The 24,720-nt window shown below is 33.4% G+C and overlaps 1 pseudogene; it reads right to left on the bottom strand.

The window, feature by feature from the left end:
* Window positions 1-4,599: 4,599 nt before the first annotated feature.
* Window positions 4,600-24,074, bottom strand: LOC131626660 (beta-glucosidase 45-like; annotated as a pseudogene).
* Window positions 24,075-24,720: the final 646 nt, after the last annotated feature.

The following is a 24,720-nucleotide window of genomic DNA, read 5'->3' as shown; positions in this document are numbered from 1 at the left end:
GAGAGAAGAGTTTTTAGTGTAAAATTGAGAAGGTGTATCATGCTAATGCACACCTTCATAAAAATGAATGGGTGTATTATAGCATTCCATATATATATATATATATATATATATATATATATATATATATATATATATATATATATATATATATATATATATATATATATATATATATTCTTCCTTTAATTTTTCTCTCTTACAATTTTGTATTTTTTCGCTCTCAAACCTCATAATTAGTGTTTTAAAAATTGAACCCGTCATCAAATCAGTGAAGACATGTGTCACTGTACGATTAAACTAGATTAAATTAAATAATTTGATTGAATAAAACAGTTGATAACAAAATTATATATAGTTATTATACCTGTTGAACCAAATGACTTTATCCCTAAAAAAATCATGATATATACGAAATTTCAAAATATCATAATTTATAAGTTCATTTTTTGAATTGAAATTTTAAACATAGTAATCACACACAACAATATAGTTCAAAATACAAAATAATGGGTACAGTTACCGTACATAGATAAAAATCTATGCACCGTGCATAGATTATTATGGACCCTTGGATCAAATTCTAGACATCAATTATTATTACTCAATACTCAATATTCACCACTCAATAATCAATACTCAATACTGGATTAAAAACATGATTCAATGACTTATGTAGACTTATGCATGGTGCTATGCATATTAGGCAAAGTCCAAAATAATGGAATGTCTAATAAAATTTAATTCTATTGAAAAAAATTCTAAATTATTTTGAACAAAGTCTATTTATATTTTAATTTTAGTTTTTTTTTTAAAAAAATCAAAACGACGTCATTTTGTCAAAGAAAAAAATAAACATTTAAACCGCAAAATTTTAAAAACTGCGATTCTCTAATTTTTATCGATTTTGACCGCAAGTTTAAACAACCTATTCAATATAATTTAATACATTTTTTTATGTTTACCTACACCAATGTGTAATGTATGGATCCGCCTTCTCTTTAATTCATGTTCTCCACAAAAGGAAAGTTAATTTTACTCATAACAAAAAAAAAAAACAGATAACTCTACACCACTGAATCATGAGCTTTGCCACAACAAGTTGTTCTCATTGTAAGAAAAAAAAATGTTATTTTAGTGATTTTAACTAATATGTTTCACCTCTTAACTTAAGCTCATTTAAATATTCCTTACACCCTAAAATTTCACCATCATATTCTTCACATGACAAAAATAACACTTCTAAAAAGAGATATTTTAAAAATTTCAAGCTTAATTGTAAGCTTAGTCCTCTTATTTTGATTTTTTATTGATTTTGATCTCTGTATTTTAAAAACCACTATTTTAGTCCTTTTTAAATTTTTTTATGCAATTTTCGTTTTCGTATTTTACTTTTTTTTTTTGCAAAATTAATCTTTATTTTTGTCCATTTTTTAACAGAAAAACCAAAATCGTGGTTTTAAAAATGGGAGGACCAAAATAAAAAATAATAAAATAGGAGAATTAAATTTGCAATTAAGCCAAACTTGAATATCTTCTTCAATATATAATCTCTAAATAGTTTTATAACTTAAGACCTAATATAATATCGATATTATCCATCATACAAATATTCACTAATACATTTTTTTAATGATTTTTAATGATTCATTAATACAAAACAACTTCAACAAAAACAGTTTAATTCGTTAAATCGAGAATTAATTAATTTGTAAGTCTCTATAAACTATATATTTTATTAATTAAAGTTGTTAAGTCATTGAATCTTATTAATTAAAGTTGTTAAGTTATTGAAGTATATTTTGGAGTTAAAATTAGAGTATTTAAGTAATTTTATTTATCAATATTTATTTGTTTATCTCATAAATATTACACGTTATTCTATAACTTCTATCACCAAAATTTCCTATAAAACTTTTCATTAATTAAAAATAATATTAAATCTATTAAATTTGTAAATAATACTTCCTCCGTTTCCTTTTAAGCGTCGTTTTGGAAAAAAAATTGTTTCTATTTAAGTGTCATTTTTATAGTTTAATTTTATAATTTGTCAATTATACCCTTATTTTATCAATAACTCCACTTCACATTTTTAATAAAATTAATTATTTATTTTCTCCATTAGTTATTGAAAAGAGAGTGTATGATTGAATTTATTGAAAAAGAGAAAATAAATGAGACTATACTAGAAAAAATAACTCTAACAACCCATTATCTTGGTTAAAGAACTTTTTCCTAAAACTGACACTTAAAAAAAAACGGAGTGAGTACATGATAAATATTACACGTTGCATTAAATTAGTAAATCATTAAATCTTAACTTACTAAAACATAGGACATTACTACACAATTTCCTACCAAAATTTTCATTAGTTAAAAATAATAAGAATAAATTAAATTATTAAATTAGTAAATAATACATGATAAATATTACATGTTGCATTAAATTAGTAAATAATTAAATCATAACTTACTAACTAAAACATAGGACATTACTACTAATAACAAATCCAACAAAAAATTTCATTAGTTAAAAATAATAATAATAAATTAAATTATTAAATTAGTAAATAATACATAAACATGGTAAATTTTAACTTACTAACTAAAAAAATAGGACACTACTACTAATAACAATACTAATTAATTAATATAAATAATTTAACTAAAAAATAGGACACTTTAAAAAATTTATATTAATAATTTATAGTAAATAACAAAAAAACAAAAAAAAACATATTAAAAAAATAGATAATGACATTCTTTGTTGTTAGGTCTTCATAATTAATTATCTTTATATATTTTAATTAATAAATTAAAAAAAAACAATCATACAAAAACAAAAACAATCATGATATTAATTACTTTCACTTATCACCAACCAACTACAACACATTCAAAACTTATCACCAACCAACTACAACACATCCAAAAGAAACCTCTCACTAACCACTTAAATTACTTATAAAATTGACATGCAACACAACTCATTCGTTAATTTTAACATTTTTTTCCTTATTAGATAAGTTTTTCTAATAACTTACATTATCATTGTGTTTCTCTTGATTTTTCTTAATTTGTTCAACATCAATTTTTAAGATATAAAATCTCTCACTTACCACACATATTACTTATAAAATTGACATACAACACAATTTATTTGTCAATTTATAACATCAATTTCTTTTCTTATTAGATAAATTTCTTTATAACAACTTACATGATTATTGTATTTCTCTTGATTTTTTAAAAAAAAAATTTGTTCAAGGGTTAAATTTCAAAGTTTAAAATATAGTATATTATATTTTTGAAGTTTCTTCTTTTATTATTTTATTCTATTTTATTTATTTATTATGTATTTCTATTTGTTTTGTTTTTGTTTTGGTAAGTACAAGTATCTTAAGCACAGGAAAGAAATGCCCTTAAAATTAACATAGTCTTCAATTATGCTCTATTTTATTAATTTATTATATTATTATATGTTTTTTATTTATTTATTTTTTGTATTTTCTTTCACTTTTAATTTATGTTTTCTACTATTGTTGATTATGTTTTTTTTTCACATTTTCTTTTAATAAAGATATTATTCGTGTCTTATCTTTTTTTCCGTAGGTATATACTTTTTCCTAGATATAGATTTTGAAGTATCACAAATATATATTTTTAGTAATAATATAAATTTTTTTGGATACAAAAGTAATAATATAATTTAAAAAGTCGAGTTGTGAAAGAGGGTGTGATAAAAGATTTATATTCTTTATTTCTTTTATTATATTTATATTCTATTTAAATGACCGTAGATTTTGTTGCTTCATAGATCAAATATAATTTATATAATTTTAAATGACTTAAATATAAATTAAACAAAATTAATAAATTACAAACTTTTAATTTATTATGATATATGATCTACAATATCCACATTTATTTTTAAGATTGTTGGATCTTAATTAGTATATAGATTTTTCTCTATACCAATAGTAGGGGTGACAATTGGATCCATTAAGCTAAAATTCATCCAATCCATCCATCCACCAAAAAATTCATCCAATCCATCCACTACATAGAAAACTAAGTTAATGGATGGATTAAATTCATCCATTTATATACATGGATAGATCCAATCCATCCAACACATTTTAATAATCCAACGGATTATTTTTATTTTATACTTTAAATTTATTAAAAAAAATTAAGAAAAACGAAAAATCGAGTTTTTTCAAAAAAACCTAAAAGTCGAGTTTTTCTTCATAAAAACAAAAAAATGGAGTTTTTTTAGAAAAACCTAAAAGTCGAGTTTTTCTTAAAAAAAAACGAAAAATCGTGTTTTTTCGGAAAAACCTAAAAGTTGAATTTTTTTCTGAAATAAAATCGAGTTTTTTTTCAGAAAAACGAAAAAAGTCGAGTTTTTCTTCAAAAAAATGAAAAATCGTGTTTTTTCGGAAAAACCTAAAAGTTGAATTTTTTCTGAAATAAAATCGAGTTTTTTTCCAGAAAAACGTAAAAAATCGAGTTTTTTTTGGAAAAACGAAAAGGTTAGATTTTTTTGGAAAAACGAAAAAATTGAGTTTTTTTCGGAAAAACCTAAAAGTCGAGTTTTTAGCCTGTAACCTCAACAATATTAACGTTGATATCATACACCACAGCGGGTTGAACGACTGGCGGAGGTTGATTCAAGGCGGCGGGATCTACAAGCACAAGAGGAACCGACGGAACAACAGAACTCATTGTGGGATCTTCAATTGCAGTAGGCTGAGTAAGCATTGGAGTAGCAACTGGATGTGCAGTAGTCGGAGCTTCAGTTGCTTCACTGTCAGGAGAAAGTTCAACATCATCATTATTGTTAAGACGCTGCTTTAGCTTTTTTTATTTCCCTACGTGATGGAGAAGGAGAACTTGGTCGCTTCATCTTTCTTGGCATTGTTCACACTATAATCGTCTATCTATTTATACTAGTAATGTTTCACATTTGTGGCGGGAAAACACACGTATTGTTTGTTGTTAGAGGAGAGAAAGTGGTCGAACGGTTTGATCGTTCCCTTATTCTATACACGCTTTCTTTGCTATCTTAGAAGAGACAAAGTGGTCTCATTGTTATAATTTGTTCCGTTAGAAGAGAGAGAAAATAGACACGTACAAATTATTTGATTGTCTCGATTTACCCAATTAAATTGTTTTTGCCTATCAACAAAAACCAAAAAGGATTAATATGTTGGCGTGTCACGTGTGTTCTATGTTATACTTCCATTCATGTCAATATTTTGGCTAGGAAAAACTTCTTACATGCTTAATTGATAAATTGGAATGACATCAATTTTAGTGTTAATTAACTACTAAAGAGTTATTTATTTTATTTTTTGCATCTTTTTTTTAAAATCTTTGCTCATAATAAAAATTGAGCGTTGGGGAGAACAATAAAATATAAATAAACAATAATAAGTTTAAAATAATTTTTTGTATTAGTTTAAAAAAATTTATATTAGTTTAAAAATGATTTTATATTAGTTTTTACCAAAAAAAAAAAAACGAAAAGTTGAGTTTTTTTGGAAAAACAAAAAAAATCAAGTTTTTCAGAAAAACAGAAATTCGGGTTTTTTTTGGAAAACCAAAAGGTCGATTTTTTTTTCGGAAAAAGGAAAAATCGAGTTTTTACCAAAAAACGAAAAAATTGAGGTTTTTCGAAAAAAACGAAAAAGTTGAGTGTTTTCGAAAAACAAAAAGTCGAGTTTTTCGGAAAAACAAAAAAGTCAGGTTTTTTATGGAAAAACGAAAAAGTCGAGTTTTTTCGGAAAAAGGAAAAATCGAGTTTTTTTTTTGAAAAACATAAAATCGAGTTTTAGTGGATGGATTGGATTGGATTTTTATTAAGAGAGTTTAGTGGATTGTAATGGATTAATTTGGTCCATCCATTAACCATCAAATCCATATCCATTCAATCCATCCATTTTGCCACCCCTCCTAGCTTATACCCATACCAAGCCTGAAGGAGTTTTATCTATCAAAGCCTTAGCTGAGAGACGATTTTGAAGAAAAACGCAGTGTTGGCAGCTTCTTCCCAACATTGTTTTTGCAAATCCTTGCCATGTACCATGTATCTAGCCATCTCTATTACAAATCTATTTCTCCTTTCACTAACTCCATTTTGCTCTGAAGTGTATGGAGTTGTGAGTTGGTGTACAATGTATGCTTTTCCACAAAATAAATTAAATTGTGTTGATGTATACGCCTTCCCATTATTGGATCTTAGAAATTGAATCTTGCAACCACTTTGAGTTTCCACCATCTTCTTAAATTTTACAAATACTCCTGTCACTTCATGCTTGAGTTTTAAGAAAAAAACTACCTTCTAACGATGGTGTCCTTTGATGTCCCGCCACACCAATGTGAATGAGCTGTAGCTTTTGTGAGGCTCTCCAAACAGTTTTTGGAAATGGTTTTTGTTTTGTTTACCAAATTGACAAGCATCGCAATTTAGAAAATGATTAGAAAGTATAGGTAGATCTTTTGTCATGTCTATCTTATTTATGTTGATCATTCTTTGAATATGACATGACCAAGTCGCTTGTGTCAAAGTTCGGTAGGACATACTTTGCTGAATTAAGTTGTACGTTCCTTCTCCTTAATAGGATCAAAAGAGAAAATTTTACCTCCCATTTTAACCTTTTAGAATCTCCTGAGCAGCAGTATAAAATATTAGACAAAGTTGGCTTTTAAAATATAATTTAATCATTTTTTCAATCAATTGGCCTACACTTAGCAGATTTTGGTCAATATCAGATACATAAAGAACATATGAGATTGTCTTTATACCTGAACTCGTTGAAATTACAATGGTTCATTTTCCTTTTGCAAATATATAGTCATCATTCCCAATTCTGACATTTGAGATTTGAGTAGGCTTCAAATCCTTGAAGAGAGTTTTATCATATGTCATGTGGTTTGTTCAACCACTGTCAATCAGCCAGCATTATGAACTACCATAAGATGATAGTCCAGTTTTATCATATGACGTTGCTTTAGTGTTTTGAGGGTCATGACTTTGGTGAAAACAGTTTGTGAAACACCGACGAAAAGACACAATTTTGTTTTTGCCTTTCTAGTTTTTTTTCTCCTTGTGATATTTTAGCTGTGACATGGAAGGATTATTCGGAAGTGGAGGAACGTCATAATCCTCTTCCACAGCTTCCCAAAGGTCCAAAGCGTCTAAGTAAAACTCCACTCTTACTACCCAAAGGTCATAATTATTACTTACATAGAATAATAACTTTAGGTTGCAAGGTAAAAAAAAGTGTATTTTAATTAGTGGAAATTTATTTTACCCAATTTTCAAATGGAAGGATTAAGAGTAAAAATAAATAAATAATCCTTCCGACAATATATTTTAACATATGATATACATACTATCATAATGTTACTTACGCTAAACCTTTTAAATTTTAGAGTATTGATTGAGAAAGTCTCTTATTATTTTAGATTCTCAATTTTGAGTAAAGAGTTTAAAGGTAGTTTACTGCCCGTGTAAATTAGTTTTACACTATCATCTAATAGAATTATAACATTCAGCAATGTCATATCAGTATTTAAAATTAAAACAGTGATTTAACGGGATACACGTCCATGTAAATTAGTTTTACACTATCATCTAATAGAATTACTCCCTCTGGTCTTATTTAATAGAAAATGTTTGTTTTTTAGATTCATTTAATATCTAATGTATTTGGACAGCATATAGACCATATACATTGATTATCCAATAAATCTAAAAAACAATTTTTTTTCTTATAAATAGGACCAGAGGTAGTATAACATTCAATCATGTCATATCAATATTTTAAAATTAAAACTCTGACTTGAAGAGATACACGTCCATGATTGACTGAATAAATAGTTTACACTCGACATTTTTTTCTCTTTAAGTAAGAGTAATCCTTTATAGTTTTGTTAATTTACAATGTATTTTGTTGGAATAAAAAGTTTGAGTATATATATAAAGGGGCGTACATACAAACGGTATAATACATCTATAAAGTGGGTTGCAGGACAATTACTACTACTTCTTTCAAAATGAAACTATCTTTGAATTGTTCATCTCTCTTGAGTATGCCCAATCCTAATGCATACCCTATCCTTGTGTTCTTCAATGACATTTTTGTACCAAAATGCCAACATTCTTGGAGTTTTATTGAGAGTGGCAAAGTCCACATGATGAAGTCCAAACCCTATGATGTATCCATGTTTTCACTCAAAGTTGTCTAAAAGAGACCACACAAAGTACCCTCTAACATCTGCTCCTTTTCTGCAAAGAAAATCAACAACATTCTTAATTTTTGTTTCACATAAACACAATCACGAATCACCATGATGTAGCTTGTTTGCTAAGAAATTTAAGGTTGGTAGATATGCCAATACCTTATTGCTGCTGCTAGAGAATCTAAGTTACCATTCAAGTACTCCACTCTTTTAACATCGTTCAATGCATCTTTAGTGATGGGATAGGTATTCTCACTCATCCCAAATCTTATGTAGGACAAATAAAGTGTCGTATTCAATTCAATAATAGGATTTAATCATTGTAGGAGTAAATAAAGTGTTGTAAGGTTTGTAAATGTAGTACTCACCATTTTCGGTAATGAACATTGGTATGTTGTTGTACATGTCCTTTATGTATGTCACTATCTTTTCCAATCCTTGTGGATGAACATACAACCATGCAAGTGCACTCTACAAACATTGTTGAGTAAAAAAAAAGTTTAACTTGTTATTTTGTGAAGCACAATAATTAGAATTTGTACTGAACAAGTTAGTTCAATTGGTTAAATTGAAAATGGGTCATTCCATTAGGGGATTTGATCTTAGTTGTACTTTAGTCTAGTTGAATCAGATTGTAGATTGTAGTGGATTGAATTAGGTTGAACCGTACATGTTAACATTTCAATCAATTATTATCTTTTGCATTTTTTATCTACCTTTTTAAATATTTATTTATTTGTCATCTGGTTCAACTGATTAAATCAAATGAACCTTAACCTGATGGTATCAGATTCATCAGTTCTATCTTGCATCTAACTTTTAAAAGACCGATTAAATGCTATGAAATTAAGTACTGGTTCTCCAATGGTGAGGCCGTTCATTTGCGTTGATGTTAGAGCAAAACCCTCTGTCTTTGAAGACCCTTTTCCTTGTTCACATGTAAAAAATATTACGTACTACGTTTTTAAGCTAGTCTGATACCCGAAGGCTCGGCTCTTGTTTAGAGTAGAGGAATCTTTTACATAATGACTTGTATAATGATTTATTCCAATGAAATATAATCCATTCTTGAGTTTTTCTGAATCATATTTGGAAAATGCTAGGAGGTCATGTCCCAATATTTCATGCATTTCTGTTGGATAATTTCCTAGTATAATTGGATCCAAAAACCTGATTTTCAAAGCTTAATTAGAATTTTTTTTTTCAACGCCTTCATGAATAACTCATCAAATTAACACAAAAATTACCAGTTCATGTAAAATGATTGAGCTCTCTCTGCAGCTAACTTGTCTTCTAAAGAATTGCTAAATGGTTCAAACCATACAGCATTCATAGCAATTCCAATTTTTCCTCCCTGATTTTTCTAATTTTCGACCGAACACTTTCAGTTATTTATAATACAAAATTTCAAAAATGATTCATAAAGTTATGAAATATAATCTCACTTGATATTTTGTTCTGTACACATCAACAACAGCTATGTGTGATAAAATGATATTAGATGCAGCAATGAAAGGCTCTTTCTCTGAATCTCCATGGCTACAATTGTCGAATGAGCCTGGAAAACGTGACGGTGGATACACACCTATTCTATAGCCACAAATAATTGCAACATTGGGTTCATTGAATGTGACCCAATATTTCACTCTATCTCCAAAGTACTTGAAGCATATATCTGCATAGTACTTGAAATCCTCTCTGAAAATCATAAATGTTACACAACTATATTTACCAAATTAGTTAATACTACCATTATATATATATATATATATATATATATATATATATATATATTGTTAGTGTAGATATACTTACTGAATTTCAGGACTTGACCAACTTTTATATTTGTTCTCTAGCTGAGGAATGTCATAATGTGTTATTGTGACAAAAGGTTCTATTTCTGAAATCAATACAAAAAAAGAAGTTACTACATAGTCGTTAAATCTAAATATATTTAAATATATGATTAAGATCTAACGACTTTAACGACTTTACAGTAGCTATAAATAAAATATCCAGAGACAGATAAAATGACCTCTATGTATAAGTGTGTGGATTAAACAGTTATAGTAAGCTATGCCAACCTTGTTTACTTTGCCAAATCTACCTTTTGGAATAAATTTAAGGGATATTCTACGGTGAAGTCGCTCAACTGACTGCTTTGAAGAAGTCACTCTAATCAACCAATAGAAAAAAAAACCTAAGTCACATTAGCTTTATTAGTGAAGGTAACTTTACTGTTTAGACCCTTACCAATCATTTTCATTTTCTCAAAATCTTCAATTGATTGTTAACAAGAATGCATATGAAAGGTAAGTAATAGGAAGTTCATGTTCTATTCTCGATAACTTTTTCAATGTCTTTTCCAAGACGATTCAGAAATCATCAGTCGTTATCTTGTGCTTTTAAGTGATCCAATAATTCCAACAACCAATAAGCCTTTTAAGGTGACAACTCATTTTAACCATTGACTATATACATTCACAGTTGTAGGTTCCCTCGAACCAATATCGTTCTCATTCATTATTTTGCAGACAAGCATTGTCTTTACAGTGGATCAAGGTCTCGGGGTTCTGTTTAAAGTTTTGTCCATATTTGCATCAAGGGACATAAATTTATCCAAGGTATATCTTATTTTGTTAGTCTAACTCAATACATGATGATTAAAAGACGATTAACAATATGTGCTACGGAATCATATTGAAAGTCGTCCTCAAAGAAATCATCCACTAAGAGTCGTCGATGATTCAAATACTGGCACTGCCAAGTGAGTTATGTCTTTAACACTACATTTTGTTTCTCAGATGCAGATGTAAGCATTGAAATAGTATTTTTTATCCGACATTGAGTTAGGTACTTTGATTACCTTTTCTATATTGACTTTGAAGCGTCCATGACTGAGCCTCGGCGCAAACCGAATTAGAACATATGCAGGTGTGTGTTTTGACTTTTTTTTATGGAAATGCTTCATGAACTCAAATCTTTTTCATAAGCTTTTATATTTTCCAAATTTGTATACTTGTAATGACTATATGTTAAAACCATTGTATGTCTCTGCAGGAATTTGCCACATTTCTTAGAGTGCTTGGGAAAAAATTTAGGTTTGTTTATTCCATATGAAAAGAGAAAGACAATTACACGAGTTCAAGACGCAAGACAAAATAATGAAAAGGTCCTTGCTCCATCATTCCCGAATGGTCGTCTTAGAGAACAGTGGTAATCTTGAAAAAGGCATTCAAGCTCATGCTCAGTTTTCCTTGGAAGAATATGAACAAAGACATAGATGTTATGTCCAAATCATAGCAAAATGTCCAACTGAATCTAATGACTATATCTGTTGTAAAATAGATTGATGCTTCTTGGAAGGTATTATCCTTTAAGCTTATATTTAGAGAGTCAAGTTGTATGTTTTTGGGATTGGTTTCAGGGCTTGCACCTGAAATTCCAGAGGATTTGTACCATTTGATCAAGAAGTCAGTTTTAATTAGGAAGCATCTATAGAGAGGAACAGGAAGGATAAGGACTCTAAGTTCAGGTTAATTCTTATGGAGAGCAGAATCCATCGTCTTGCTCGCTATTACAAGAAGACCAAGAAGCTCCCACCAATCTGGAAGTAGTAAATAACCTAATCTGATTGTTCCATCCGCCATTAAAATAATATAAGAAAACAACGCGTAAAAATAATTTAAACAAATTCTGCGCGCCTTTCACTGTGCATCTTCTTCGTTTGATTTTTTCTGAAACTTTCAGCCACGGTTTTCATACGTGGTCTTAGCCTTTCCCCTTAAAACCTGCAAATCAACACCAATCGGGACACACAAATAACCTAGACCAACCATAAACTATGCTACGAATTCATTGAGCCCATTAACTTGGCCTGAAATCACCTCTAATTGAAACCCCTATCCTAGAGCAACCGAAACCCTAACAATGGTGTCTCACATAATCTATGACGAAACTCTAATTAAATGATTCAGAAACGTCGTAGACATGATAACAAGCATAAATACACACTTAAAATTGGTTTATAATGCATGAATACATGAAGTCGAATCTGTAAAACACAAGAACAAACCGTGAGAATAGGCACACGATTCCAGATGCCCCACGCTTTGCAGATGATTGGGAAAGCTTCCTGGTCCTCCAAGGAACGTTTCAAGGTCTTCAAAAACCTCTGAATCCTCCTTAAACCTTGAAACAGATTTAGATTTTTTCTTGTATTGATGGAGGTTTCCCCATGTTCTGGGCATCCAATCCTTGTCCCCAAAAAAAAACCCTAACCTTTGGTCACGTTCTGGTTATATATTGGAATCATTAGGTTAACTATTCTTGCTCCAAATCCTCATAATTATGAAGATTGGAATATGATTGAAAGAGGTTTGAATATTCTATCAAAACCATCCAATTTTGTATCCAATTATATCAGTCAGTTCCAATCATTTTCCTTGGCCTTTAAAATCCATATTTGATTAAAAAATCAAATCATATGCATCACTCTCTTTAATTGACATTTTATTTGATTTATTTTTTCATTTAATTTAAACAAATAAAAAATCAAAATAAATAAAATAAATAATGGAACCATTGGATGGGTGGGCTTAGGTCATGGACCATGTTAAGAATAGGTTTAGGATCAAAGATTATGGCCCATTAAGCAAAAGAACTTAAAATTCATCATTTTGCATTGAGTGTATTTTTCTGACAGAACCCTGAGTGCTCTTGGGAAATTGGGGAACCTTTGATTGAATATAAGAGGGAAATTTTGGGGTATGACAGCTTCCTCTGTTCAATCTTCTTAAACTTGAAGAGTCGGATAAACACGTCTGCCTATCGTGGTCTAAAGGTAGAAGATGATTGAATACTGAAATGCCCTGAAATTTGCATTTGCTGGTGCTAGCCAGGGTATTATGAGGAATAGGATTAGAGATGCCATTCAAGGTAAATACCCCTTCTTTTATAATGTGAAGCAGATGCTTTTAGGAAGGAACCACATGTTTTGATTGTAGCATGGCCTGAAAAGGCAACCTTAATTTTATGCAATGTCATGATGCATGTGATGTATGATGCAGTGAGCTTCTCAAAATAAATGAGAGCAATGTATTTATATGCATTATGTATGAATGAGGTATGTAATTGAATGATACATGACTGTTAGCTATGTTAGTTGTATGTTAGTAACTTTGGAGAAGAAAAATAAAACCTTTGTTTGTTATTGGTGAAGTTTTGAAGAAGATCACTTCCGAGGGACTAACGTGATGAATAAACCCAATTGAGGAACCCTTTGTAAAACCCTTTGTGGTTGCTTATTGTAAAACCCTTTTGTAAACCCTTTGTAAAACCTTTTGTAGTCTTGAAGGAGATCACTGCCGAGGGACTAACGTGATGCATAAACCCAATTGAGGAACACTTTGTAAAACCCTGTTGTAAAACCATTTATAGATCCTTATTGTAAAACCCTTTTGTAAAACCCTTTGTAAAATCCTTTGTAAAACCCTTTGTAAAACCTTGTCATAAAACCCTTTTGTAAAACCCTTTATAAAACCCTTTGTGAAATAGTTCACTTGCCACACCAGCTTACCTACACCAAAGTTCCTGGAAAGGACGAGAGATATATGGACACCGCTATGTGGTTGAAGCGCATTAGTGACTACGTATAACAATCTGTGATCAGGGAAAATAAATCCTTATTTGCTGCCGGAGATGATATTAATTAGCGAGAAGATTTGAAGGAGATCACTGCCGAGGGACTAACGTGATGAATAAACGTAGCAAGCAATAGCGAGAGTTCGCCGTTTGTAGAAGATAATTAACTTGCTATAGTGCTAGCAAGCTTTTGCAGTTTGTAAATAACCCACTTACTATAGTTCTAGTAAGTCTTCGCAGTTTGTGTAACCCACTTACTATAGTTCTAGTAAGTCTTCGCAGTTATCTTGGATGAGAGAGGAATCACTTGTTATGGTTCTAACAAGTTTATCTGCGTAAAGGAGTCACTTGATATGGTTCTAGCAAGTTTACCTGCACCAAAGGAACCACTTGCCATAGTTCTGACAAGCTTACCTGCACCAATAGGAGTCACCTGCCATAGTTCTCACAAGCTTACATGCAAAAATAGGAATCACCTGCCATAGTTCTGACAAGCTTACCTGCACCAATAGGATTCACCTGCCATAGTTCTGACAAGCTTACCTGCACCAATAGGAATCACCTGCCATAGTTCTGACAAGCTTACTTGCACCAATAGGAATCACCTGCCATAGTTCTGACAAACTTACACGCACCAATATGAATCATTTGCTATAGTTCTAGCAAACTTACCTGCACCAATAGGAATAATTTGCTATAGTTCTAGCAAACTTACCTGCACCAAAGGAATCATTTTCTATAGTTCTAGTAAACTTACCTGCACCAAAGGAATCATTTGCTATTGTTCTAGCAAACTTACCTGCACCAAAGGAATCGTTTGCTATTGTTCTAGCAAACTTACCTGCACCAAAAGGAATCGTTTGCTATGGTTCTAGCAAACTTACCTGCACCAAAAGGAATCGTTTGCTATAGTTCTAGCAAACTTACCTGCATAAATTTATTTGACATATCCGCAGAATTTAGAAATATGAGAGCCAGAGACCTGGCGTTGTATATGCTGTCTGTACCAAGTTAGCTTGCGAAGCGTAGTGTGTAATGCGTAGTGTGTAATGCGTAGCGTGTATATGCCTATGATCCCGACGTTTGTACCACGTAGATGTTCTATGATGTTGACTCGAATGCTTATGCTGATGCATATGTATATATGCCAATGCTGATGCAAATCCCGATATTTTATCTCCTTAAGCCCATTGAACCTGTTTAACCCATGTTTTCCCCTATACCACGACTATGCTTATGCCGGCTTGGTAATGTTTATGTATGTGGATAATGCTTATGCTTATGCATATGTTGATTGATGTAACGAGTGGAACAAAATAATGTCTTCTATAAGACTACTTGAAAAGGTTTCTGGAATGGATATGAAAATTTGTCTTAAAGAAGACTACGTGAAAAGGTTCTTAGAAAGGATAAAATTTGTCTTAAAGAAGATTATCTGAAAAGGTTCTTAGAAATGATAAGGAATGTCTTAAAGAAGACTACCTGGAAAGGCTGAAAAATGTCTTAAAAAGACTACCTAAAAAGGTTCTTAGAAAAAGAATGTCTTAAAGAAGACTACTTGAAGAGATTCCTAGAAAAAGAATGTCTTAAAGAAGACTATCTAAAGAGGTTCCTGAAAAGGATGACAATTCGTCTTAAAGAAGACTACCTGAAAAGGTTCCTAGAAAAGATCGTAAGATTTATCTTGAAGAAGACTACCTAAAAAAGGTGTGGTATAATGTATCAACAAATGTATGTAATGCATGACTTATGTATATTTGCATGATGCTCCAATAATAGGTTGTTGATAACCAAAGCATATAAGGTTGTTGGATGCTAGCGCGATTTCCCAATACCTGCTTTTGAACTTGAAGATCGTAGTTAGGAGAAAGATTTGTCGGATGTTGTAAAGTGTAATATCGCCTTTTCCTTTTGTGGTGTGTCTTGCCCCAGTTTGACCCTTTGAATTACTCCAAGCCTTAGACTTTTCGAAATTCTCCACGCCTTTAACCTTTTGCAATTCTTCACACCTTTAACCTCTTGAAATTCTCCGCTTTTAACTTTCACCCCTTTAACCTTTTGGGGTTCTTCACACCTTTAACCTTTCGATTTCTCCACACCTTTAACCTTTTGAGGTTCTCCACACCTTTAACCCTTTGAGGTTCTCCACACCTTTAATCTTCCGAATTGTTCACCCCACGGATTTGATATCCACTGCCCCAATATTTTCGTGGAAAAAGATGTCTCTGATCTCCAAGCCATGAAGGAAGTGCTCCAAGGAATAACCTTGTCGTGCAAATGTGATACATATGCTTAAACATTTACGTTGAAGGCTATGCCCTTGATCTCCAGGATATGAAGGGTTATCCATAGTGTTCTATCCTTTTAAATTTCTCCCACGTTTAACATGCCCTTGATTGTTATTGCTTCGAGATGTGATCCAAGTCGATTGAACCTTAGGATGAATGCCCCTAGTTAATAGGATCCTTGATTGCATGCCCCTGAAATCCCTGAAATTTTGCCCCTGTTTAGGAGAACCCTCTGGACGTGGTTCCCCCATTTGAGAGTCTTTATTAGAAATGATCACCTTTGGTTAAACCAATTTCGAGATTTTCTTGATGCTAAGTGTATATTCATAGATGACGTTGTACCCTTTGAGAAGTAACTCCAATGCAATGCGTATGCAAGTCTTGAAATCGAAGTCCGTTATGAATTAGGACTGGATGATTAGAAATGAATGTTTGAAGAAGCGCAGTGGTTAGGAACAATTTTAATAACCCTAGGAGTCGGTATAACAGAATCCTGCTTAATATGCTTTCGTAGTTAACCTTGCCTAAATTAGGAATTTTGAATGTTGTAACTTGGCCTGGTTCATGGTTTAAGAAACAACGGATATAAGGCTCAAAATTTATATAACCCACCCCTTTCTCCTTGATGTTCTCCAAATCCTAAAAATTCTCCTAATCCAATGAATGTGCTTTGTATGTAAGAGAATCGTTTGAGTTCTGATGTTGAGCAGAAGCCTTAGTAGAGATCCAAGCACCGATGAAAAATGGTGTAGAGATCCAAGCATTGATGGAAAACTTTGATGATTTAGCAGTCACAAGATTATCTTTTGTATTTCGCCTTTGTTTTTTTTCTATCCCTTATTTTTGCATGAGCCAATTCCTTCGAATTTGATCCATCGGGATGCCCTAATTTTGGCCTAAGTCATTTTGTTTTCTCTCATGGAATTTTTCCATTTTGACTTAGAGGGCGCTTTCCTCCTTTTTTTTGAATGCTCCTTTTGAAATTTTGATCCTTGGATATTGAATGTTGTGACTGCCATGTTGACCTTGATTTGTAAGCTTCAACTTTGATACGTCCTCGATGATGTATCGAGGAAGAAGTTGGGAGTATTGTTTTTATTGCTTCCTCATTTTTTTGATGAATGCGAGGAAGAAGATGTGCTTAAACCTTTGCTTGATCCTTATGCTTGAACCTTTGCTTGAACCTTTGCTTGAACCTTTGCTTGACCCTTATGCTTGAACCTTTGCTTGGATTGACTGATTCTCTTGACAACCAAAATACACCATTGAATTAATCGAAATCTACCCTGCCCCTGGTTGAAATCAAGGTTTATTTGAAAAGTAGAAACAAACTCCAACTCCTGGCTCGAGGGGGTGACGAGGGATTAACATCCTTATATCTCCACTGTTTAGGAATTGAAACAATGTCTGTACATCGTCGGCTCGGTCTTACCTTAAAAGCATACGTTTAGCGAGATTTAGTTATTTGTATTCGTCATCCTCCTTTATGTTTATTAATAATTGAAATTTGAAGTTGAAAATAGAATAGAAGTGTGCGAGTGGAAAGTCATAGTAGTGATAGAATGAAGCGAATGGATTGACTCCAAAACCTGCATGGTCATCCCATTATAGTTGTTAATCTGAAGGTACAACTTTTATCCTGAGTAACACTTAGCGATCGTAGGGGTTGAAATTCTGAGCATGACAAAACCTATTGATCCTAGGGACAATCTCCTTTGTAAATCCGTTGACCTTGTTTTACTCCTTAGTTCCTAGACTTGTAGAAGTAACGGGTAACCTCGAATTCTCCTTGGGCACGTCAAACCTGTCGGGAGTAAATTGTTTGCGGTGGGTTTTCGTCGTTTCAGAACTTCATGAGTTTCCTCTGACTGAACCTCTTTTGCTTTTTCTAAGGGTAGTATCACACCGTTCGCAACCTTCAGAGCTTGTAAATTGATAAAGAAAACCTATGACCCTTGTGCCCCTTGGCGGGGAGTTAACATATGTCGCCTTCCCTCCATCGTAAATATGCATCTTCGTTCAGGGTATTGCCCCAGTTGGAATGACCCTTGCACCCTAAGTTATCGCAGAGCGTCCTTGTAAATCTTGCTATGTTCTAAGATGAATCCCTTTATGATTAGATACCTCTTGAGTGTATCTATGGGGGAACTTCTTTGTTGAACTAATCCTTGCTCGATGATAACCTTGGTTGTGTTTATAATCCTGTTACGAAGAGGCCTGAACATGTGGCTGGCATGGTGAAAGACATCCTTTTTTTTCCTAAGTAAGACCAAGCTCATTCTCAATAATTTATCCTCCTTTCTCCATAGTTTATGATCCGTCTTGTTCTTCTTCGTGAGTCTCGGGAAATCGGCTAGCACGGTAAGTGTGGGTGCGGGCGAAGATGCAAATGTAAATTTATGAATGTATGAAAATGCAAATGCATGCGTATGCAAAAGACTCCTTTTTATGTATATTGTGACTCTTTATATGCAATGCAGATGTGCGACAGGTATAACCCTAAGGACAACCTATGCGGATTTAGGGGTGACATTAGACCCTAGTGAAATCCTTGCAAGCTAGATGTTATGACACGCCAATGGAAATCCCTTAGAGTAGGGAGTACGCAGAAGGTAGCAGCTGGTGATCATTCAAGACAGTCACCAAATCTCATGGCCATCGAGAGGCCGTTCGATGTGTACCAATGAAGTTGTCCCTCGTGGGAAGGTTCTCTATGCGGAACACAACCTATATAAGGACGATATCGGATGAAGTGAAATCCCTACAGGCTAGGGATGAAGGATGTACAAATGGAAGTCCAAACCCTAAGAGCTAGGGGTACGCGGGAGCAAGCATGGGGTAACCGTTCAAGACAGTCACTGGATCTCATGGCCATCGAGAGGCCAATTGACGTATGCTAACGAAGTTGTCCCTCGTGCGAAGAATGTGATCCTGGAAGTAGAATCCCTACTGGCTAGGGAGTGTGTAGATGTAGGCACAAGGTGACCGTTCAAGACAGCCACTAGGTCTCGTGACCATCGAAAGGCCAATTGACGTGCATAAATGGAGATGTCCTTCGTGGGAAGGACATGATCTTGGCAATAGAATCCCTACAAGCTAGGGAGCGCATATGAAGACCTACAAAATTAAAACGCAAATATTCGCAGTATATAAATTGCAAACATATAATAAGCACCTAAGCATAAAAGCCCTAAGTTCATAGGTTCGACATGACGGCTTAGGGAGTCTACCATTCCCATGGGTATGTTCTAGAAGGTCTCATGGGGCCGTTCGTAGCCTCCGAGACTTTTTGTCTCTTTGGATTTTAGAACAACTCATTTACCCACGAGGTTCGAGTTTTAGGGGTAGGTTCTCAGAGAGATCATCCAAATACCAAGTCCTGCCCTCAACAAAGTCAAGCCTCATTTTGGACATTTCCTGATATTCGACCCACTCTGAAGGGAATTATCAATAAGACTCGTAGGCGATGCAAGTCCCCCTGGTCTTAAGGATAATTCCCACACTTATGTTTTAACGCAATTTATAATCCCAGCAGTGCAAATATATTAATATAACAATTAAACATTTAATGCAAATATATTAATATAAACAATTAAACATTTAGGCAAATGATGAAAAATGAATAAATAAATAAAACAAAAATTAAATATTTATTTAAAAAGAAAACAAAACCTAAATCCTAATCCACAACCCTAATTTGGCAAATTAGCCAAACCCTAATAGTTAACCAAAACCTAAATAATTTACCAAAACCTAAACCCTGCCAAAACCTAGGAGCATAATATTCACCATTATAGTTTTCCCCAGCAGAGTCGCCAGCTGTAGCAACCTGCCCTAAAAATTTTGATTTTAGAGTCGCCACCTATTCTACCAGGGCGAATAGGAAACCCTACGCGGTTAAGAGATTTAGGGTAAGTTATTATATTCGGGTCAAGGGAAGGTGTTAGGCACCCTTAACCCTTTCCTAAGGTTTTGTCCAAGGCAAATGTTTATGGCTAAAAGTGTTAAGGTTTATAGCTAAGGAAATGAATATGGCGAAAAGTGAGATTTGAATGAATCGAGGTTTTGGGGAAGGGGACTCGCCTTGGTTATCCAAGTGCCTACGTACCTCCTTATGGAGGATCAGAGTCTACATAGTTCAGGGCAGGGTTGTACGCCTTAGATTTGATATGAAGTTGTTTGAAGGTATTTTGGGTTACCTTATCGTAGTTTTGAAATTCGCAGTTTGCAAGGTATTTTGAATTACCGTATCACAGTTTTGAAATTCGTAGTTTGAAGATTAAAAAGTGTTTTAAATGTAGCGTACAACCCTGATTTTAACTTGTTCTATTAATCGCAATGATCAATAGGTTTGATCACCATAATTAATAGATTTAATGAAGGATTGCTAACAATTCTAATCGATAGATTCGATTATCACTATTTAGCAAATTGAATGTATTTTAAAATTAAATTATTAATTTATCGTTACTCCTCATAATCAATATATTTGATTAAAAATAGTAACAAATTGATAAAAAGAAGAAATGCTAATCATCGTAACCAATAGAATGGTTAAAACCTTTAAGCAAAATAAACCCTATTTGAATTTAATTAATTAAATAATTGATTATTAACCATCGCGACCGATTAATTCGGTCGAAACGAATAATAAATAAAATCCTAATATTTTGGCCAAATGGCCAGTGGGATTGGGCAAACCCTAACACCTTGATAAACTTCTCTAGGGTTTTTGTGATTTTTAACAGTTAAAACTAATTAAATAAATTTAATCGAAATAATCGGGAGGTAATCCTAAACCCTAGTTATTAGCCTAATCCTAATTTTATTATCCTAACCCTAATTGAATGAGTTAATTAAATTAAACATAATGAATTATCAATTAATCTAAATATTTAAATAATAAAATATATAAATAAAAAAATGTATAGAAACCTAGCACCAATCCTGTATTGCCGCTTATTGATAGTGTATGGTATGCATGCATCTTCCTGGGCGTTAGATTGCTTGCTGATGAAATCTAAAGGCTGTGACGATGAGGGTGTATGATGAGCGTGTGGGGAAGCAATGCGCTGGATCTGAAAGCCAAGTTTTGTTAAAAAATAAGATGTCTCGCCTAGGGATCGAACCCAGGTTTTGCCCTTTATGCCTTTAGACGCTTGCCAACTGCTCTAGTTTAGCTCGCTGATAGTTATACGCGCCACTAAAATAATATAAGAAAACAACGCGTAAAAATAATTTAAACAAATTCTGCGCGCCTTTCACTGTGCATCTTCTTCGTTTGATTTTTTCTGAAACTTTCAGCCACGGTTTTCGTACGTAGTCTTAGCCTTTCCCCTTAAAACGTGCAAATCAACACCAATCGGGACACACAAATAACCTAGACCAACCATAAACTATGCTACGAATTCAGTGAGCCCAATAATTTGGCCTGAAAACACCTCTAAATGAAACCCCTATCCTAGAGCAACCGAAACCCTAACAATGGTGTCTCACATAATCTGTGACGAAACTCTAATTAAATGATTCAGAAACGTCGTAGACATGATAACAAGCATAAATACACACTTAAAATTGGTTTATAATGCATGAATACATGAAGTCGAATCTGTAAAACACAAGAACAAACCGTGAGAATAGGCACACGATTCCAGATGCCCCACGCTTTGCAGATGATTGGGAAAGCTTCCTGGTCCTCCAAGGAACGTTTCAAGGTCTTCAAAAACCTCTGAATCCTCCTTAAACCTTGAAACCGATTTAGATTTTTTCTTGTATTGATGGAGGTTTCCCCATGTTCTGGGCAACCAATCCTTGTCCCAAAAAAAAACCCCTAACCTTTGGCCACGTTCTGGTTATATATTGGAATCATTAGGTTAACTATTCTTGCTCCAAATCCTCATAATTATGAAGATTGGAATATGATTGAAAGAGGTTTGAATATTCTATCAAAACCATCCAATTTTGTATCCAGTTATATCAACCAGTTCCAATCATTTTCCCTGGCCTTTAAAATCCATATTTGATTAAAAAATCAAATCATACACCTCACTCTCTTTAATTGACATTTTATTTGATTTATTTTTTCATTTAATTTAAACAAATAAAAAATCAAAATAAATAAAATAAATAATGGAACCATTGGATGGGTGGGCTTAGGTCATGGACCATGTTAAGAATAGGTTTAGGATCAAAGATTATGGCCCATTAAGCAAAAGAACTTAAAATTCATCATTTTGCATTGAGTGTATTTTTCTGACAGAACCCTGAGTGCTCTTGGGCAATTGGGGAACCTTTGATTGAATATAAGAGGGAAAATTTTGGGGTATGACAGCTTCCTCTGTTCAATCTTCTTAAACTTGAAGAGTCGGATAGGCACGGCTGCCTATCGTGGTCTAAAGGTAGAAGATGATTGAACACTGAAATGCCCTGAAATTTGCATTTGCTGGTGCTAGCCAGGGTATTATGAGGAATAGGATTAGAGATGCCATTCAAGGTAAATACCCGTTCTTTTATAATGTGAAGCAGGTGCCTTTTGGAAGGAACCATATGTTTTGATTGTAGCATGGCCTGAAAAGGCAACCTTAATTTTATGCAATGTCATGATGCATGTGATGTATGATGCAGTGAGCTTCTCAAAATAAATGAGAGCAATGTATGTATATGCATTATGTATGAATGAGGTATGTAATTGAATGATACATGACTGTTAGCTATGTTAGTTGTATGTTAGTAACTTTGGAGAAGAAAAATAAAACCTTTGTTTGTTATTGGTGAAGTTTTGAAGAAGATCACTGCCGAGGGACTAACGTGATGAATAAACCCAATTGAGGAACCCTTTGTAAAACCCTTTATGGTTGCTTATTGTAAAACCCTTTCATAAACCCTTTGTAAAACCTTTTGTAGTCTTGAAGGAGATCACTGTCGAGGGACTAACGTGATGCATAAACCCAATTGAGGAACACTTTGTAAAACCCTATTGTAAAACCATTTGTAGATCCTTATTGTAAAACCCTTTTGTAAAACCCTTTGTAAAACCTTGTCATAAAACCCTTTTGTAAAACCCTTTGTGAAATAGTTCACTTGCCACGCCAGCTTACCTACACCAAAGTTCCTGGAAAGGACGAGAGATATATGGACACCTCTATGTGGTTGAAGCGCATTAGTGACTCCGTATAACAATATGTGATCAGGGAAATAAATCCCTATTTGCTGCCGGAGATGATATTAATTAGCGAGAAGATTTGAAGGAGATCACTGCCGAGGGACTAACGTGATGAATAAACGTAGCAAGCAATAGCGGGAGTTCGCCGTTTGTAGAAGATAATTAACTTGCTATAGTGCTAGCAAGCTTTTGTAGTTTGTAAATAACCCACTTACTATAGTTCTAGTAAGTCTTCGCAGTTTGTGTAACCCACTTACTATAGTTCTAGTAAGTCTTCGCAGTTATCTTGGATGAGAGAGGAATCACTTGTTATTGTTCTAACAAGTTTATCTGCGTAAAGGAGTCACTTGATATGGTTCTAGCAAGTTTACCTGCACCAAAGGAACCACTTGCCATAGTTCTGACAAGCTTACCTGCCCCAATAGGAGTCACCTGCCATAGTTCTCACAAGCTTACCTGCAACAATAAGAATCACCTGCCATAGTTCTGACAAGCTTACCTGCACCAATAGGATTCACCTGCCATAGTTCTGACAAGCTTACTTGCACCAATAGGAATCACCTGCCATAGTTCAGACAAGCTTACCTGCACCAATAGGAATCATTTGCTATAGTTCTAGCAAACTTACCTGCACCAATAGGAATCATTTGCTATAGTTCTAGCAAACTTACCTGCACCAAAGGAATCATTTTCTATAGTTCTAGCAAACTTACCTGCACCAAAGGAATCATTTTCTATTGTTCTAGAAAACTTATACGCACCAAAGGAATCATTTGCTATTGTTCTAGCAAACTTACCTGCACCAAAAGGAATCGTTTGCTATGGTTCTAGCAAACTTACCTGCACCAAAAGGAATCGTTTGCTATAGTTCTAGCAAACTTACCTGCATAAATTTATTTGACATATCCGCAGAATTTAGAAATATGAGAGCCAGAGACCTGGCGTTGTATATGCTTGTCGCACGCTCGCGAAAAATGAACAGAGTCGCCACCAATATATTTATCCCATAAGGGAAAGGAATATCAGAAAACCTAACAAAGGAAGGAACAGGGTCTTGCGACCAGAGAATCAAGGTACGGGAGTCGGTTACGCAAGGGGAAGGTACTAGCACCCCTCGCGCCCATCGTACTCGATGGTATCCACCTATGTTTGTTTCTATCTAAAGGGTGTGTACTATGTCTATGTATATATGCGAATGAATGCAAAAGAAATACGGGGAAAAGAAGGAATATTTACAAGTGTGCTCGTTCAAGCCCCGCGACTTGATGCCTACGTATCCTTTTCAGGAATCAGAGCGCCGTAGTTCGGCTCACGATTTTCTGTTTGTTTTTGTGTTTTTTAGTTGGGCGGAGTTAACGCTCGCGCTCTAGCATAAGG

The sequence above is a fragment of the Vicia villosa genome, unplaced genomic scaffold (genome assembly GCF_029867415.1).
Source record: "Vicia villosa cultivar HV-30 ecotype Madison, WI unplaced genomic scaffold, Vvil1.0 ctg.000316F_1_1_2_unsc, whole genome shotgun sequence".
Classification (NCBI taxonomy): domain Eukaryota; kingdom Viridiplantae; phylum Streptophyta; class Magnoliopsida; order Fabales; family Fabaceae; genus Vicia; species Vicia villosa.
Note: the sequence above shows the minus strand (reverse complement) of the source record. Positions and strands in the feature narration are given on the sequence as shown.